The 20,607-nt window shown below is 37.1% G+C and overlaps 1 protein-coding gene across 7 annotated transcripts in view; it reads right to left on the bottom strand.

Annotated features, from left to right (window-relative positions):
- The window catches only part of LOC150104349 (acetyl-CoA acetyltransferase, mitochondrial-like), a 504,637-nt gene that overhangs the window by 431,206 nt on the left and 52,824 nt on the right, over positions 1–20,607 (bottom strand). For 5 of the 7 annotated variants that reach the window (XM_090396312.1, XM_090396311.1, XM_090396307.1 and 2 more), the window contains exon 1: positions 19,043–19,374. The exons of the other annotated variants lie outside the window; for them this stretch is intronic. The gene's annotated coding sequence lies outside the window, so the exon portion shown is untranslated. Of the gene's footprint in view, positions 1–19,042; positions 19,375–20,607 lie in introns of those variants that run through there. 7 annotated transcript variants of the gene reach the window in all.

The following is a 20,607-nucleotide window of genomic DNA, read 5'->3' on the forward strand; positions in this document are numbered from 1 at the left end:
ATAACTTTTAATTCATCTTTAAGTGCATGTTCATTGGAGCAAATCTTCAAAGCCCCATTTTTTAGTGTATTAATAACGCCTAGTTTTTGTGTTGGGTGGTGCTAAGAGTTTTTGGCCAGTATATGTCAGTTTCCAGTAAACAGTGAAGGAAAGACTGCCAGAAATAAGATGTGTGACAAGTATATCTAGAAACAGACATGTATGTTCTGCTTTTCAATCTCAATTGTGAATTGTAGGCATTTGTGTTGTTTGTTTAGGTGACTGAGGAAAGTGTCTAATGTCTGGTCGGCATGTGGCCTGATAGCGAAAACATCGTCAACGTATCTAAGCCAGACTAACTGGCTTAGATATGTCAAGGAGAGATTCTAGAGCAGCACTTCCCAAACTGTGGGCTGCGGCCCCCTTGGGAGCCGTAGGTTATGTTGAGGGGGACCGTGAAATAATGAAAACAAATTTTAAATGTTTTAAGACTAAGTAGATTTTTTTTATTTTAAAAGAAACGTATTTAACTTTTATTATTTATTATTTCTTTTTTGTTATTTTTTATATTTTAATGCAAAAATTCACACATTGGTGTTGGTTCACAAACTTTGCTTCCTGCGTATTTCGGCGCTTAATGAATATTAGTAAATATTGTTTATTCATATGTTTCATTTCAAAGCAGTGGTTAATTGTATTTACTTCGAATGCTCTCCAGGGAAGCTCCAAATCTTCCTGTCGATATTGACTTTATATACATATCAAAACTCGTTTTATATTATCACTGTCATCCGAGCTAGTTTTCTGTTACCAATAAAAGTTTCGCATATACTTCACACATGAAAAAAAGCTTAAACAAGTTCATGTGGGGAGATAGTAACTCCATTGCAGTGGTAAACAACACCCCTCCCTAACAACCACTATACTGCAGAGGCAGTAAAAACAAGTACTTTTATTATGCCAGTGAATAACATATGAGGAGTCTGTGTAATATATTTCTCAACAAATAGTGCAATTAGAGACAACTGGGATAAAAACACACTAATTAATGAATCACATGCCCCATCATACAGAAACTATGCTGTATAGACTGAAACAAAACCATATGTTGCATGGGCAAACACGGTATATAACTAAAAACTATTGTTATTAATTAGATGTGTGTGAGTTCGATTTCCCAAGGCAGCAATAAAATTCAACCGAACGTGTTAAAACTAAGTAATATATATATATAATGAATGTTATGGCAGTTTCACATATGGAATTCGGTTGAAGAGAGTTAGCATTTCAACTCAATTGTCAGCTATGCTTTTATCTTTCGGTTGCGCGATCTTTTGTTAATACCGCACCAATCACATGCACATCTTAATAACCTGCCTTTGCTGTCTGTTTCGCGTTAGGCTTAATTACCGTAAAGGGAGAAAAGTAACAAAAGAGAAAAACGTTCCTGGTCTGGGGATTCCCTTATTCAGGTAATATTCACTAATTTCATGTTATCAGTCTGTGGTGTGCCAGTATCGGTAAGTGGTGATATTATTTGTTCTATTCTACGTTAAAAAATTTAACCCTGAGATGGATAAGTGGCTGATAAAAAATAAAAATCCCGCGAACAATCAGAAGAAGCAGAAACAGATTAAAAAAAAAAAGGACAGTATTTCATATTTTACCAGAACAGCCCGCATCGTCTTCAGAACCAAACGGTAAGAGGCAAAAAATGTAATATATGCATTTGATTTTTGCAATATTCGCTGTGTATGTTTTGTATTGAATATAAATACAATAAATATTATAATAATATATGTCTCGATTACGATTTTTTTTCGAGGGGGGCCGTGAAATATTTTAATTTTTGCAAAGGGGGCCCTGACATCTAGTAGTTTGGGAAGCACTGTTCTAGAGCACGCTGCTCAAAATGTTCCATGTAAAAGTTAGCAATTGGGGGGGGGGGGGATGGTGAGCAGGTTCACCATTATCTGAACAGCCATGGTGAAAGAAGGTGAGTCCATGGCTGTGCCTTCTTTTTGTAGGTAGGTGTTTTGCCACACAAAATAGCCAGAGTGGCTATTTTCTACCTACCAACAAGGAGCTTTCTCTTTCTACCTACCTGCAAACAGCGCTGTGATGTCGGGAGGGAATTTGTCCTGTAATAGAAGGATTGTGTCATTGATTAGGACATTTGTGAAGAGGGTAAAAATGTCAAAACCGACTAATAAATCATCATTTTCCAGTGTGATGTATTTGATTTTGTTTTCAAAGAATTGTGTATTTTTAATATAGGAGAGGGAATAACCTACCAACTCCTTGAGTGTTGATGCTAGTTTCTTGGCTAGGTGATAATTGGGCTGTCTATACCTCGATTATCGGCCAGAGTGGTGGGGTTTTTGTTTGTAAATCTTTGGTAGACCGTAAATTCTCAGGGAACGAGTGTACTGCAGAATTAATTTTTTAACGGTATCTTTGGGCCATGTGGTGATTTGGCTTCTCTGTTTTCTTTTTTATTCAACAGCACATGTTAACAAGTAGATATGTGCTGTTGTCCGAGACTATTAGATTCATTTTTTCCAAAAGAGTTCAATTTAGAATAACTGTGGTACTGCCTTTATCAGTTCTAATAATTACGATATCTGGATTTAATTCGGAAAAAATCTCACTTTGATTTCATCGCTGTCAATTCTGATTTTGTTAGGTTGCTGGTTATTGTTTTAGTATAAAATAAATTTAAAATGCTAAAGGTTTCCAAATGTACTTCATCTGGAATGGTGGTTGGGATAAATCTTAAGCTTCTTTCTATATGGTAAATAAAATCAAGTTTGTTAATCGTTCTGGGTACCACGGCAAAGTTTAAATCTTTGCTGACCGCGAGTTCATCATTGTTCAGGGCGTAGTTAGATTGGTTGACATAACAATTGTCATATTAAATTAGGACATCATTTTTACTATAACAAAATTATCTATATGAAAGAATGTTTCTCTGATGTTGTCTTAAATAGAATATAGCTTTGATGTAGTTAATTTATTTTATTTCATTTATTTACTGTATTTTTTTTTTTAATTTATTTGCAATAGAGGTAAGGCAAGTAGAATAACCGGTATACTATGTGAAATGTAATTTAACTTGTCTCTGTGTGTGTGTGTGTATATATATATATATATATATATATATATATATATACTCCAGATGATGACCTTAATATGAAGGTCGAAACATCGGGAAATTAAAATAGTTATTTAAAACACAGTTGTAGAGTTCATAATTTATGGAAAATGAATGCTGATCACCGTGTAACACTGAAGGAAAGGATTTTATCTTTTGGAGATGTATGGAATTTGTGGATTTCTATATGGAAAATCAGAGGCCAATCAAAAAACCCCACTATTTCAAAATGGAACTAACAGACCTTGTTGAAAAAATACAAATAATCTGTCAATACCCATCCTGGAACCGATCCATCTCCTTTTAAGTTTATTGCTGATCATTTTCCAGATGCTATTCCTCCCACAAAACAGAAAACCAACTCAAATAAAATGTGCACTGCATGTGCAAAGAAAGAAGATACAAAATGGGAGGAAAAAATGTTTTTCGTTCTTAACCTGTCATGATGAAACGGTCACTTCTAAAATAAAAAATAAACTGGATTTTATTTTATTTTTGAACTTCTCAGATAACTCATTGGTTAAAAGGAATTTATTTTTTCTAAACAAGCATCATTAAACAGTTGTCTTTCTTAATTATGCCATAAAGTTCTTCCAGATAATCGTACATCAACTAGTATATCATTTCTCTGCATTGGAAAGCTCAATATCACACACACATCAGACTGTCATACATCCTTTTGGTATGCATGTTAAAGAGGCTATCGAAGATGTTGGCATGAATGTTGACAACATTGCCTACCAAACATAAAAGCATCCCTGCATGGCAGGTTTACACTCCATCCTACAACCTCTCACTTTGTCAACTACAGAAGTCTTATACTCCATCTATCTACCTGCAATTGTTTAATGCACACAGCAGCAAACTTTGATTTCTTGCACATCCATGCAGATGGTTCAAGAACTAACACCTGTGTTAGCTGTGCTGCTGTTTCCTTACAGAACACGTAATGCAAGGCTATGTTTCCTTACATTACGCGTTCCTTTCATTAAGCGCCTCCGTAGTAGCGCAACTGGAAGAATGATGGTACATTGCGCCCTTCGATTAGAAAAGGCCTAAGTTCGATTCCCGTCGTGATGGGAGGAATCTTTATATGGACTTTTTCATTTGAAGGTGAGTTAGCCGATCTCATATGGAGGTAGCAGGGTTTTTTCTCCCGGAAACTCAGGTTTTTCATCTCACATACAGACAAATCGGCCCTTCAGAACACATGCAATTTACAGACAGAAAATACTAGTGGTGGTGGGTGTGGGCAGTAGATGGCATTGATGTAATGATTGGTAGTGGAGACTGAGAATTATATAGTGGGTGTCCTCCCACGATGAGTCTTCGGACCCCTTGGAGGTGTCACGAATAATAATAATTACTATCTCCAACCAGATCCCATCTGATTGCAGTAATTATACAGCAGAGTTGCATTCCATTCAGCAGGCACTTGTGCACATAAAAGAAAACCACTACCAAAAGCATGTAATTTACACAGACTCACTGAGCTCTTTACAGGCTGGCTATCTTTCTTTCTACACACACACACACACACACACACACACACACACACACACACTGTAAAATGATGTTGGTTAGCAGAGGCTCTTGTTTTAATCATTTTGGAGGAGAGTGGAGCAATAAAAGTGGCCAATTCAGCAGAGCAGTGTCCATGAAATTATCTGAAGAAGAGGCAAAGGCAAAAATTGAATGTCTGTGAAAGGGATCATTAATTAGATGAAATGCCTTCTTCTGGATAGAATCAAACAAGCTGAGAGAGGCTTTTGGTGCACTACCCCAAATATGGGAACCATATTCCATGGCTGGGTGGATTTGGACTTTGTATAGAGTTAGCAGCTGTGAAATAATGCCTTGAGCAAAAAAGTACCCCAAGTTTTTTGGCAGCTGTGAAAGCTATAGTTGGAACATGGTTGTGCCAGGAAAGATCAAAGGTACAGGTCAGTCCAAGAAGAGAAACCTGATCATGTTTGGATATCTCAGTATTACTGAAGATGAAGATAAGGAGGAGGGATGCAAGCTCTTTCTTGTGCGAGATCAGACAGAACTGAGTTTTGGTGGCATTGAAGTTTACAAGGTTGTCCTTGCCCCACTGAGATATAGCTAGGAGATCAGAGCTCAGGTCCCAGTGATGGTAGATCTTGAGGAGGCTAATCTCCTTTCCTATGCATAATCCATGTCCAGTTCTGTGTTGTTCCTTTGTACAAAATGAAAACCTTTAATTTTGATGTTTGGTTGTGCTGGATTCCCAGCCATGGAATTAAAGGAAATGAGACTGCAGATGCAGTGCTAGATCAGCCCATACTTTTTCAACATACTGTTTAACATCACCATATACAGACTATAGACACTTTACACAATCAAAAGCTAATTGCTCAATTGCAGTCATCATGGCAAGACACATTGACAAACAAATTACATGACATTAAGTCTGAAATTAAGAATTGGCATTCTAGTCAATGCAGAACGAGATGAGAGGAAGAAGTTGTTCTTGCTAGGCACCACACAGGTCAAAGTCATCTTACACATTCTTATTTATTGAGGGCTGATAACCTGATTTCCACCTGTAGCTGAAAAATGTAACACGCATCTTGCTACGTCATATTTTGGTGGAGCACGAGCACTTTACACGAGAGAGGAATGAAATTTTTACCTATCTAGCCAAACCATATACACTCAGGCAGATATTATCACACTGAGACAAACTGCATGCTTTTAACTTTAATTAATTTATACAAACATATTTGAGTGTAATTTTATTTATATGTAGATACCGCATTGCTTAACTTACATATTATTTACTAATTTATCTTTGACTATTTATGAAACCTGTGACCTTGTGTACTGCTGTAACCTTTGCTGTAATTTTATTTATATGTAGACACTACATTGCTTAACTTACCTTTATGTACATATATTATTTACTAGTTTATCTCTGACTATTTATGTACTACTGCTGTAACTTTTGCTATGCACCAACAAACCATAAACCAACCAGCAAAATCAAGCCTTCTGAATTGCATAGTGCTGACACTGTAAAACCTTTATACCTCCACATTTAAGCATTTCTGGTCAAATATCATTCACTTCAACTGCCTTCCATACTTCACATTTCTAATGGTTTTTTCTACCTCAAGTATTCACGTGTATACTCCTGAATGCATTCCTCTTGTATATCTTCTACCACTGTTTTCTGTGGTAGAAGATATACAATAATTTACCCTCATTTAATAATTTTTAAAGTAATTACTCCAGACATCAAGAAAATCTATCTTCCATTTCTAAGTCACCTTTATCATAATATAATAAATTTAGTTTAATCCTTTATCCAAGTGTGAGCAAACAAAGTTTGCGCCTGAAAGTATCTTCAGGACTGGGTTAAGGTGGTACAACACCAGGGCAACTAGTTGCAAAGGTGGAGCAAGTTACCAACACTCCTATCTCAGTATCTCCTATAATGCAAAACACATCTCCTTGCGGATATGTCTAATGTTATGCATTAAGGGAAGGGCCACTACCCAGACTAGTTTCGACCTTTATTGAGGTCTCTTCAGTGGGAGCCAGGCCCAAGTGGAGATATCAGGCAGAAGCATTAGCAGGTCATCTCTACCTATAGGAATTGCCAATTGGTGTGCCACCCTTTTTTAATAATTTACTCTGGATTTAGAGAAAGATGCTTCTGCCTGATATCTCCACTTGGGCCTGGATCCCACTGAAGAGACCTCAATAAAGGTCGAAACTAGTCTGGGTAGTTGCCCTTCCCTTAATGCATAACATTAGAGATATCCGCAAGGAGATGTGTTTTGCATTATAGGAGATACTGAGATTGGTAACTTGCTCCACCTTTGCAATGAGTTGCCCTGGTGTTGTACCACCTTAACCCAGTCCTGAAGATACTTTCAGGCGCAAACTTTGTTTGCTCACACTTGGATAAAGGATTAAACTAAATTTATTATACTCTAATCAAGTGAAAAATAAACTTTCATCACCTTTATCATCTTTGAATGCATTTACATTCTTCCATTTATAAGCTATTTTAATAAGCTTTAATTAAGCTGTTTCAATAGAACATTTTGGCATCTTCATGGCATTTATCTTTTTAGCAAAGTCTTTCCATGATTTCTGTTTAGCTGCATTTATACACAGCTTAAATATCTTACATTTTCTCTGTATTCTCTCAGGTCACCTACTTATTTGCCAAGAACATTCTATATGACCTGTTCCTCTGAGACTGCTTCTGACTTCTTGAGTCTACAAAGCTCTGATTTTTCTACTTTTGCAGACAACTTTACATTTTTTTTTTTTATGTTGGGCCCATATACAGGAGGTTGGCTGGTCAACCTATAGTACGTTAGTATCATATATGGGTGGTGGGTTGCGAAAGGAGAAATTCAGACAAGACTGAAGTGAGTGAGATGGGGCGATAGTTAGATAGCAGTGATTTGTCACCCTTTTTAGGAATGGGTTGAACCAGTTTCCTGGTTTTTGGAATATATACCAGTGGAGTAAGAGAGTATGTACAGATGGCAGAAGATAGGCATCAATTCTGGTGCAGAGACCTTCAGCACAATTCGAGGAATGCCCTCAGGGCCAGGGCCAGGAGACCTTTTTGCATCTAATTTAAACAACATGTTTATGATCTCTTTTTTGGCAAAAAGATATATGGACATTGTATGTTGGGCAGTTCGTATGACTGGAGGGCATTTGCCATTGTCAGTTATGTCTGCATTGGAGGCAAAGTGTGATGCCAGGAGATTAGCTTTTTCTTTTGGTGATGTTGCAATTGAGCCATCTGGGTGTGATAGAGGTGGGAATAGTGTAGGGCAAAAGTTACGGCCAATTGCCTTGGCAAGAGACCAAAAAGCATGGCTGCAAGTTTCTTGCTTTTGGCCCATTCAAATTCTGTTTTGGAAGTATTGATAATTTTCTTGCATTTGTTTCGGGCTTCAGTATAGCCACTGAATGAGGATGGGGTTCTTGATTTGAGCCAGTTGTGATATGCCTGATTTTTCATTTGTACAGCCTTGACACATTTTTTGAAGAACCATGGTTTAGTAGGCGATGGAAGGTCTGAGTAGTGCGGGGAATATACGTTTTCATGCCAGTGAGGATCACTTTGGTGATGCATTCAGTGCATATGTTTGGACTGGAAGACCGGAAACAATAGTCTAACATTGGGAATGAAACATAGTAGTCTCGGAGACTGTCCCATTTGGCACTGTTATAATGCCAAACTACTCTTGTGTTTGAGTGACTGTGTAAGAGTTGTTGCATGGGAAAGGAGATGAGCACTAAGTTATGATCAGAATTGCCCAGAGGGCTCACTACATTCACTGAATATTTGGAGGGGTCATTTGTAAGGAAGAGATCTAGGGTTTTTGGGGAGTGGTTTGGGTTATCTGGTATTCTGGTCGGTTTTTGAACAATTTGTGTGAGGTCATTAGTGACTGCAAATGTTTCAGCATCTCTGCCTGCAGAATCTGTATAACTGGAAGAGGAAAGCCAATTGGTGTTATGGACGTTGAAATCACCCAGGAGGATGATTTCGCTGTTAGGAGAGTGGGACTGGAGAAAATCAACTTTTAAGGAGAGGAAATGAAAGAGCTCAGAGTGATTGGTAGTATTAGGAGAGCGATAGACAGCAGATGAATTTGACTGAGTGGGGGGGGGGAAGATATCTTCAGCCAAAGAAGGTCGAAGTCAAGCGATTCTAAGTTAGTTGCTCTCTGCCAGGGTATGTTAGAGCAGATATACGCACAAACGCCGCCCTTGGGTAGAAAGGAGTTAAATAGTGTATAGTTAAGAAGGTTGAGATGAATAGTGTTGGGGAAAGGTAAGATTTCAGTTTCTGTTAAAAAGAGTAGGTGGGGTTTGGTGGACTGCAGATGGTAGTGGATGCTATTAAGGTTGGAGTTGAGGCCACAGATGTTGGTGAAGTGGATGTGCAAGGTTCTGTGAGGCATGGATTTGACCCCAAGGGTCTTGCACGTTTCCTATGCAATACCTGCATACTGGTGTCCTTGGTTTTTGTACTAGTTCGGATTGTTTGTAGTCTATCACCCAACAGTTGTCTCCATTTTGGCATTTTTCTTCTAGTTGTCTTCGGAGTTGGCGTCTTTGTTCTCTCTGGGCAAAGGTTGAATCAGGTTGAGCACGTATGAGTGACTGGGGCAAGTGTCCTTTAGCTTGTTGTTTATCACTGTTATAAATTTGGTTGTGTTTATTGGTGAGTCACAGGTCACTTTCACGAGACGTGGAAAGTTCGTTCCGTCCTTTCTTTTGTTTATGGATCTAATACAATGGCATTCGACGATATTTCTGGGATTGAAATTGCATTCTCCTGCAAGTTTGCCGCCATCTTCTTTTAAGGATTTACCATTTTCCGTTTCAGGATAACAGAGTTCAGTTTTCTATTTTTGGCCTCGAGTGACTCGTGTACCAATGATGTGATTAGTTCACGAAGTTTGTTAACAGGCACGAGAGCATTTGTGGTCAGGCGCTAGTCGTTGAAAGTTGGAAACAAGCTTAGTTTCCAACTTTCCGATTTTGGAGGAGATGGTATCGATCACAGTATTAAGCTGTTGCTCGAGATTATTGACTCTTTTGCCTAGATTTAGTATTTGTTTTACGGAAGGGAGGCATGTTGTACAGAAGTATGGCTGGTTTAGATCGGTAAAAAGTTTGTGCGGCGATTCATTTATTTTCGCACAGGAAATATGTAGCCAGTTGCAACAGAAATCATACAATATACCTTTTTTCCTTTCTTTGACTTCGGTTTCACATACCTCCCTGGGTGAATTAACGTTTCCTTCTGATCAGATTTTAACAGTCAACAAAGCTTTTTCTATTTTCAAGCTCTTTATTTTTTTGTATTATATCCAATAACATTTGAGTATTTTTTGTATTTAATATTTGCATATAGTGCTGAGAGTAACTACCCATACTTCACACTTATGCTGAAACTGAAAGGTTATTTTGCAACCTTTCAATTGTGGCTCATATGAAGAAAAAAATAAAAATAAAATTTTAAAAAATTGAGTCTACAGTTCATGTTTGAAAGCTGCTCCACCAATTTTTCATAATGTTTTCATATATACTGTTCTCTTCTCTTATATTGAGAAGAACAATATATATTGTTCTTTTCAATATGATATTCATTTTTATCCTCATCAGGACCAGTGAGCACTTCTTATTTCAGGCCCATAATTTACTGTTCTGTTTTTGGACAATTGCTAAGATATCACTAACAACATAATAAGATTTATTTCTTGTGTTTACCTTCCATATTAATTTATGCACCTCTTCATTTTGGAACATTTATGACTAGACCATATCCTGAACAGAAGGTACTGACTGCTTTTCTCTAAATTTTCCAAAAACATTTCTTTATATCTTATTCAGTGTGTTGTTTAGATCCCCACCTAGGGCGTTTCTCCTTTGTCAATTGGCCTCTCCAATGATTTGAAAAACTCCTATACTGCTTCATTAGATCCTTCTAATTGGAGCCACAGGTTCAAATAATTCTGTCTAATTTCTGATATCTGACCATATAATAATACTTGAAACTGTTTCAATTCAAGAAGTTCATTTTAATGTTCAAATGTGACTAGTATAGCTATTCTTTCCTATTCCTCATCACTTGAATAAATTGAGTGATTGCGCACAGAAATGGGGATGTGAGCTCAATGTTGCAAAATGTAAGGTTTTAAAATTTGGAAAACAAAGATGGGATGCAGAATTTATGCTTGGTGAGAATATACTGTTGGAAGTAGAGGAAATAAGAGATCTAGGGGTGATAGTGGATAAGGATCTAAAATTTAGGGGACAAATTGCCAAAATTGTGAAGACATCACAAAGGCTTCTGGGAATGATGTGGAGCACACTGACATGTAGAAGTAGGGAGATTCTTGTTCCGTTGTATAAGGCTCTGATTAGGCCACACATGGATTATTGTGCCCAGATTTGGTCACTGGGTTTTCAGAAGGATGAAGAGATGTTGGAAAGGGTCAAAAGGAAACTAACTAAGGTAGTTTCTGACCTCTGGAATGTTGAGTATGAGGAAAGATTGAGAAGATGTAATCTGCAGGGTCTGGTGAAGAGGAGAAAGAGGGGAGATATGATAGAGACCTACAAGTTGGTAAGGGGTTGTTATAAGATCAATGGTGGAGAAGTTCTACAGAGAATAGTGGGAGATCAGGGGAGAACCAGAGGTCATCCCTGGAAACTGTGTAAAGAGGGTGTGAGAGACAGGTTTTTTTCATGCAGAATTGTGAATGATTGGAATGCCTTGCCTGAGAGTGTGGTGTCTGCAAGGAGTTTGAGTGTGTTTAAGGCCCGGCATGATGAGATGTGTGTGTGTGTGATAAAAGGACCTCCCAGATGAGTCTTTGACTCCATAAGGTCTTGGGGTAATAATAATAATAATATATCCTATTTTAAAGTTATTACAGTGAATTATCTCACATGTTTTTGCAACGCCAATTACACAAACATGATAATTTTTTTACTTCTTTTACAAGTTCCATTTTTTTTTCCATTGAAAACATCTCGTGAGGATACCTATTTTCAGTTCTACTGTCAGTGAGTTTCAAATAACTAGCATAATTGTGAAATATTACATATTTATTATTATAATTATCATGCTTTCCAAAAAAAAAAAAAAATTGCATTTTGATTTTGAAATTTTTTTTTTTTTTAAAGTGTTTCAAAAATATGTAACAAACATAATCATATAGTTTTTTTGTGGGGGGGAGACATGGCATTAATTGAGATTCATATGCATCATGCTAAACCTTTTCCATTCTGTAATGATCCCATATCATAAAAAGTATGACCATCATTCCATTAGTATACCTTTAGATGAGGATAAATTAGCTGAAATATAAAACTGCTTTTTATTATTTTCAACAGTACAAAAGCACTGACAAATTACAATGTTTGCCATCTTTCATTTCTAGGAATAAATGTATCCACACAATATCCATAACAGTAACTAAAAAATAGTTCATTACTATCTTCAAACCTCCATGGAGTAAGACTAATCATAAGAGGTCCTCCTGCCATGCAAACACAAAGGTGGAATGTGGCTAATGGTTTAGAAATGAACCAAATGTTTTGCTGTAGTTATATTCTTTCTAGTTCCATAAAAAGACTGGTTATTATTCAACCCCAAGGTTTCATTCGCAAATATGCATCTTTTCCATATATACCAAATGAGATACTCTTTCCATGTAAAGCACTGCAGGTACAAGAGATTTCTAAGAGAATTGGCACTGCCTCTGACAAAGTTATTCTAAGTCACAGCTCTGGCAGGGTTCCAAGGGAGGGGAAAGAGGGTAAGATAGTAAAATTACATAAAGGTGGCTCCAAGACACAGGTAACAAACTAGAGACCAATTATTATTATTACCCCAAGATCCCATTGGAGTCAAAGACTCATCTAGGAGGTCCTTTTATCATACACACATCCAATACCATCACATCACATCATGCCTTAAACACACTCAAATTCTCTGCAGACACCACACTCTCAGGCAAGGCATTCCAATCATTCACAACTCTGCATGCAAAAAACCTTATTCTCACTCCCCTCCTCACACCCTCTTTATACAGTTTCCAGGGATGACCTCTAGTTCTCCCCAGATTTCCCACTGTTTTCTGTAGAACCTCTCCAACATTGATCCTATAACAACCCTTACAAGTTAGTCTACCAGAAGTCTTTGTGTTGTCCTCCTCCTATCCACTAGAGTATGTAAACTGTATCTTCTCGATCTTACCCCATATTCGACATTCCAGAGGTCAGAAACTACCTTAGTCAGTCGAATCTGGAACCTTTCCAACATCTCTTTACCCTTTTGAAAACCAGGTGACCAAATTTGGCACAGTAGTCCATGTGTGGCCTAATCAAAGCCTTATACAATGAAACAAGAATCTCCTTACTTCTACAAGTTAGTGTCCTCCACATCATTCCCAGAAATCTTTGTGTTGTCTTCAAAATTTTGGCAATGTGTCCCCAAAATTTCAGTTCCTTATCCACTATCACCCCAAGATCTCTTAGTTCCTTCACCTCTGACAATATATCCAAACAAAGCATAAATTCTACATCCCATCTTTGTTTCCCAAATTTTAAAACCTTACATTTTGCAACATTGAACTCATTCCCATGTCCAATCACTCAATTTATTCAAGTCTTTTGTAAGGAGATAACTTTTCTCTACTCTTCATAGTTCTTCCCAACTTTGCATCATCCACAAACAACTGAATATCTGCATCCAAATCTTCACCAATATCATTAACATACAAGTTAAACAGTAATGGCCCAAAAACAGATCCCTGAGATACACCACTAATGACTTCCTTTTCTGGGATATTCCTTCCCCATACACAACTTGCTGATACCTATCAAATACCAAGTCTCCAATCCAATGCACTAATCTAATATCCAACCACATTCTGCTCTAGTCTGACTAGCAATTTATTGTGCAGTGATCTATCAAAAAGCCTTTGTGAAATCTAAGTATATTACTGTGTATCCCTCTCTTCTGTCCAAGGAAGCCATCACCTTATTGTAATAAGAAAGTCGATTACTAAAACATGACCTCCCTTTAGCAAATCCATGCTGTCCATCAAAGATAATACCATTGTTGTCAACCCAATTCTGGATCCTAGTTCTCACAAACTTCTCCAACAACTTAATCACAACACCTAACACTCAGATAGGCTTATAATTGATGCTTGAGTTCTATCACCTCCTTTATGAAGTGGCACAATCTTGCCCTCCTTAGGAACTTGACCCAGTGCAAGACCGATATTAAAAAAATATCGAGGCAGATGTCAACTCCCTGACACATTCCTTCAGAATACGTGGTGATATATTATCAAGTCCCACAGACTTGTTAACATCAAATTTGTTCCATACACCTCTTGTACACTTACAGTCAGTCTCTCCTCCCCAACCCCAAATGCTCTCAATCTCTCCATGAAGTCACATTCACAAGAATGAAAGAACTTTATGAACTGCTCATTAAATATCTCCACTATATCTTCCACAACAGCTGTCCTTATATCATTTTCTCCAATCAATGTCATCCTTCCATAATCATTCTTTTTTTTTTTGCTGGCTACAAGTCGAAAGAATTCCCTAGGATTCTTTTTGGCTCCATCAGCTAACTGCTGCTCGTACCTCACTTTTGCTATCCTTACCAGCCAAGTCACCCACCTTGCCAGGTCTTTGTAATCCTCATGGAATTGGTCATCACCACTTCTCTTATGCTGCCTCCATAATGCCATTTTTCTCTGTATTGCATGCTTAATCTCTTCACTTATCCATTTTACACCTACCTTATTTAACCTTCACCCTTGGAATACATTTAGGCATTGCTTCTGCTTGATAGTTCTTGAATATCCCCCAGGCTGCATTGATCTCTTTTCCAGTTAACTCCTCATTCTACACTACACCTGCAAGCTGTCTTCTGAGCTCTTCATAATCACCACCCTTGCAGTTTCACATATACTCTTTTCTCACAGAGGTCTTCACATTGCTGGCAACCACCCAGGTAATATATACTGCAGAAATCCAATGGTTCATTCCTCATTATGGAGTTTGGATCATGCCGATATGTTACTCCAGTACAATGCCAGGTTTTTTTTTGTTTGTTTGTTGTTTGTTAATCACATTATTATCTTTCCCATATTGGATTTTTCATTGTTTGGCTGTCCTTCATAGTCACTCTCACCAATTGGAAGGTGACTGGACACCTGATTTATAATTACATCCTCTGATGAGATGATCAAATCCAAGACCCTCAATCCTAGTGTGCCCTCTGTTACACACTGTCCAAGGAAGTTGTCCCTCAAAAACTCATTTTCTTTACTTTCAGTTGCTATCTCATCTTTCCAGTCTATACTGCCATAATTGAAATCACCCATGATCACCCATTTCTTATTTGCTTGACTAATTTGATTATACATTTCATAGTCACTACCATCCACATTACTAGGTCTATAACAACATCCAACCAAGTATTTCAATCTATTCACCTCTATCTCACACCATACTGCCTCAAAGCCACTGGCACTATTTCAATCTTGCATCTCTACTTTGTATGGACATAACTCTTTATCATCAATAGCACTCTCCCCCTCACATTTTACCCTTTCTGTCCTCACGAAATACATCATACCCTTCCATCTCTATTCCTGTCAGGATGTTGTCTTATCCAGCCTCATCCAGTCTTTCTTATTCAAATAATTTTTGGGTGAACAGACTCAATTAATGCAATCATTTCATCTGCCTTGTTTCTTACACTTTTTAAGAAACAAGGCATTTCTAGCAATTGTATACAAACACAGCAGCTCATTCCTGGATCTATAGTTAGTTCCACTGATACCACTCATTCGATGTAATTTCTCCATGCTCAACTGAAGCCATTTCCCTTTCTGCTTATTCATTTTAGAACCCTCTTCAAATCGAACTGTTTCCTCTTGATTCCAGGTCATCCCATTCCCTTCCTGTTTACACATGCATTAACATCCTCTTGAAGCATCCACCTTTCTCACGCTGTGTTCCCCTGTCCACCCTGAGCCTCTTCGTTTCCCTGTCCATCTTGCACACCTGTTCTCTCATTTCTATACTCATGCCACTCACTTCTTCATTCATAACCACCTCTTCAATCTCTTCTGTCTTACTCTCCTGCTCTTCCGCATCGCATTCCACTTGATCAGATTCATTCTCTGTACTCACTTCTCTACCTTCCAGCAGCAGTCTCTCCAAGTGACTCGCAACAAAACCACTCAAATGCAGTTCATCACTTTTATACAGTTCACTTTGTCATTCAAACTCATTTCATACATTAACAAACTGCACTCCTTTCTCCTCACACATTTATGCTAACATATCATTCATAATCCTTGCTCTCTGCCTCATCTCACCACTGTCAGGCCTAGGCAACACACTTACTACCTTTCCTATTACACTATTCTCTTTTATCCGTCTAAGCAACCTTCTGATATCCCATCCAATGCAATGAATAACTCTACTTAATCTAATTAGAAGTGGTTGTTAAAGTATTGGAAAAGTTGGTGAAAGTTAAAATACAACAGTCGGTGGATAGGGATATGATACTCTATAGTGGGCAGCATGGCTTTGTAAAAGGTAGGTCATGTCTTAATAACTTATTCACATTTTATAATAAAGTGCAGCAGAATTACATAAAAATCATGGCTACACCATGATACTGCTTGACTTTGCCAAGGCATTTCACAGAATACCACATGAAAAACTATTACAAAAACTGGAGAGGATGAAAATGGATATGAGGCTAGTAGCATGGATAGGAAGTGGGGAAGGGGGGGTAATTGGCTGACAGACAGACACCAGTGAGTAATATATGGTGGAATGGAGTCTAGGAGAATGATGGTGATTAGTGGAGTACCTCAGGGTTCGGTACTAGGGCCAGAGTACTCTTTAATTTGTATATCAATGACTTTTTTTTTTTTTTTTGGAAAGATTTAAAAGCAGATGTTGTTTGCTGATGATGCAAAACTGGGGAGAGCAATAGTTGACGAAGGTGATGTAGATATCCTGCAGGATGATTTAAATAAATAAATTGGCATTGTGGGGAAAAGGTAATGATCGTCAATTTAATGTTGCGAAATACAAGGTTATGCCCTCCAGGTTGAAAAGATTGCATATGGTGCATCATACTGATGGTATTGGTTTGCAGGAAACTGATAGGCTAAGGACTTGGGGATAATGGTGGACAAAGAGTTAAAGTTCAGAAGGAATATTACAAAAGTTGGTAAAACAGCTCAGCGAATTATTTGGATGTTGAAAAACATGCTAACAAGTAAAGGTAAGGAAATTATTATCCCTCTTTATAAGGCTATCATTCAACCTCGTCATGATTACTGTGCACAGATTTGGTCACTCACCTGGATTTCATGGGGACCAAGAGGTGGTCGAAAAGATTCAGCAACAAGTAACCAAGATAGTGACAGGTCTGTGGAATACTCCCTATGAGGATAGGTTAAATGTTTGTGGATTACTAAGTTTAGTTGATAGGCAGAAAAGAGGGTACATGGTAGAAACTTTTAAGATATTAAAGGGGTTTTATAAAATTAATGCAAGTAAAAATTTTTCAGTATATGACAAATAGAGAACTAGCGACCATCCATAGAAGTTGTGTAAGAGTATGGTTAATAGGGGTGTGTGTGGACCAGATTTTTTGTGTGAAAAGTGACGAGCAAGTGGCATGAATTGCCAGAATTTGTTGCGAATTCCCTGATGGTGAATGGATTCAAGCAGCAGTATGATAGGATCTGTGTGCATGATAGTTGATTTGGGTCTCCTGCAATGAGTCTCTGGAGTGCATGTAGATGCTGTAAATAATAACTATACAAGTGGAAGGGAGGGGGGGGGGAATAGGTTCTTCACTAAAATGATCACTCACATGAAAGTATAGATTGGCTAAAGTGATGTTACCATCAACAGAAATACAAATCAAATTTCTTCGGTTCTTACTCATTCTTTAGTGATATTTCAGATTTTAATACCATGGAATGAACTGAAAACAAATCAAAAAATGGAAGCAACATGTATACTCTAAATAATTACCACTTAAAAAAAATTATATGCAAATAAAATACCTGGATTGTCTGCCAAAAAACATGATCTTAATTGATCCTGTGAATTAGTTTTGGGACCCAAAAATGTTGAAATTCAAACAATAACATATTATATTATATTATACTGAAAACCAAAAGCAATCAAAGACTTTGCAGCAAAAAAAAGGGGTGCAGCTCCAATTTGATCAACTTTTGGAAATTAAAGAAAAACAATTCAAAAAATAAATAAATAAAAATAAAAATTTTACTCTCACTTGAAATGTTTTGCTAACGTATATATATGTATACGTATACTCATTTCAGCACTATTATTAAGATAGCTTTTTTTCCTGAGCCGAATGAATTTTCAAAATTTGGAGCCCCCTCCCTCCCCCTTTTTTGTGCCAAATTACATAAAAATATGCTAATTAAGGCAAATAATTAAAGTAACAGAATGTTGTTCCAAAACTATTTATTACTCTGTGGGAATATCCAAAAATGCAAAACGATATGAAAATTTCAGTGCAATATTTATAAGAAATCATTAACATTAGTCGCAAAAGCTGGAGGGTGCAATAACTATAATTATAACTCTGCAATGGCTTATGGGAGATACCTAGTACTTAAACCAATCTTTTCAGCGATTTTTTTTCTTTTAATACAATGCAACCTCTAACTCAATTTTCTACCAAAAATGAAGCCGTTTCCTTGTTGCAGCAATGTACTGAATTGTCAATAAATATAAATAAATGTTTAAGTACTGTTTATATTCTGTTTAAAAAACAGTGTTGATAGCTAGTGGCCATTGTTTCTGAATATTAATTTACAACTCACTCCGCAAGAGAGAAGGATTGTGCGGTTTTTTTTTTTTTTTTGTTGTTGTTGTTGTTGATTTTTGTTAATAAAAAAGAATCGCAGCAATGACTTACTAACGGCGGATATTACAGACACTAAGAAAATGTTACGGAGTAGTTTCACAATACTTGCTGTATTTAAATTTTTCGTGGGGAGCTACATAACATCAATTAAACATTATCACGGCAACATGAGAATGATTAATGCAAGCTACCTTTCATTAATAGCATTATAACAACAGGTCAAAATAATAAGCAGAAAAACAAATTCAGTAATAGGTACCAGCTATTTAGCTTTAATCCCTTATTCGACCTTAAACCTAAACCCAGTTAGTAATAATAGAACTTAAACATGTTAGCAATTTAAAAAAAAAAAAAAACAATATAATAATAATCAAATCAAGAATAAAAACCTGATATATAAAGCACAATTAATATATCACACTTACAAATGCGATTAAATAGCAGCAAATTTCCAAGCAACACTTCGGGGTTAAATTTGTAAGTGGTGGTAAGTTTTGTGTTCCTAATAGAGTTGCAAGTTTCCTGTTTTGCCTTAAGCTAAATTCATTCCAGGTAGATAAGCGCCTCCATAGCGTAACTGTAAGAACGACGGTACAGTACTATCCTCGATTGAAAAGGACTAAGTTTTATTCTTATCGTGACGAGAAGAATCTATATATGGGCTCTTTCAGTTACAAGTGAGTTAGCGGATCTCCTACGGAGGTGACAAGGTTTTTTCTCCCAGAAACTGGAAATTTTCATCAGGCTGTAGCAACAATCAAAACACATGCAATCTACAGACAAAAATTACTGTTGTTGGTGGTAATGGGCGGTAGGTGGCGGTGATTGTAGCTGTGTATAGTTGAAAATTAGGCTGTGAGATGTGTGTTGCGCAGTGGAGTGGAGTGCCCACCCGCGATCATTAGATTCCTTGGAAGTGTCACGTCATAATAATATAGGAAACTGAATCTGTAAATAGTAAGAAGTAAATCCTCAGACGACTAAAATATTCACTTCTATACGAGCTCAGAAAAGCCGATGTAGTGTGCTTAAACAGTTAAACTCTTTTGAAACCATTTTCGAAAGCACAAAATGGCGGCGGTAGTCTATTCGTACTCTCCTCACTAGTAAGTATAGGAATTATCTCATATATATCATCATCATTATCAGCCATTGTGGATCCACTGCTGGATGAAGGCCTTTCCAAGATTACTCCTAACTGTCTGTCCATGGCTCTCCTTTTTCATGTCACTCCTGCAATTCTGGTGATATCATCAATCCACTGTGATTTAGGTCGGCGTCGTGGTCGTTTTTCCTCTCGTGAAAACCAATGCAGTACTTCTTTTGTCCATCGTTGATCTTGTTTTCGAGCAGTATGCCCAGTCCATTGCCACTTTAGATGTTTCACTCTTCCTATGATGTCAGAGACTTTGGTTTGATTTCTTATCCATGTATTCCTTTTGTAATTCAATCTTGTGATACCAAGCATATTTATTTCCATACTAAATTGTGTTGTTCTTAATTTTGGAATTTCATTTGCATTCTGTGTCCATGTTTCATAGCCATATGTCAGTTTGGGAAGAATACATTGAATAAAAACGTTTCTCTTCAGGCATAATGCTAGTTGGCTTTTGAATACTGAATGTAATTTTCCAAATGCTTTCCACTCAAGCATTGTTTTGTTCCATTGATATCTGTTGTCCTATGTATATGTAATGGTTTACTTGTTTAATTTCCTCATTATCGGGTTTTATTATTTTTGATTGGACATAGCTATTGAACATAACTTGGATCTTCTTGGTTTATCTTTAGGGTTTTGCTAACAATTTGGAGTTCATGGATACGAGTCTGTAATTCATGAGCAGCTCAAGTAAAGATAACTATGTTATCTGCAAAGCGTAAATAGCTCATATATATCTTCCATTTATTTTCAGACATTTCCCTTTCCAATCAATAAGTTTGAATATTTCTTCTAGGCATACTGTGAATAATTTCGGAGATATTGTGTTAT

The sequence above is a fragment of the Typopeltis vanoorti genome, chromosome 8 (genome assembly GCF_054136105.1).
Source record: "Typopeltis vanoorti isolate ZY-2024b chromosome 8, IOZ_Tvanoo_1.0, whole genome shotgun sequence".
Taxonomy (NCBI): Eukaryota; Metazoa; Arthropoda; class Arachnida; order Uropygi; family Thelyphonidae; genus Typopeltis; species Typopeltis vanoorti.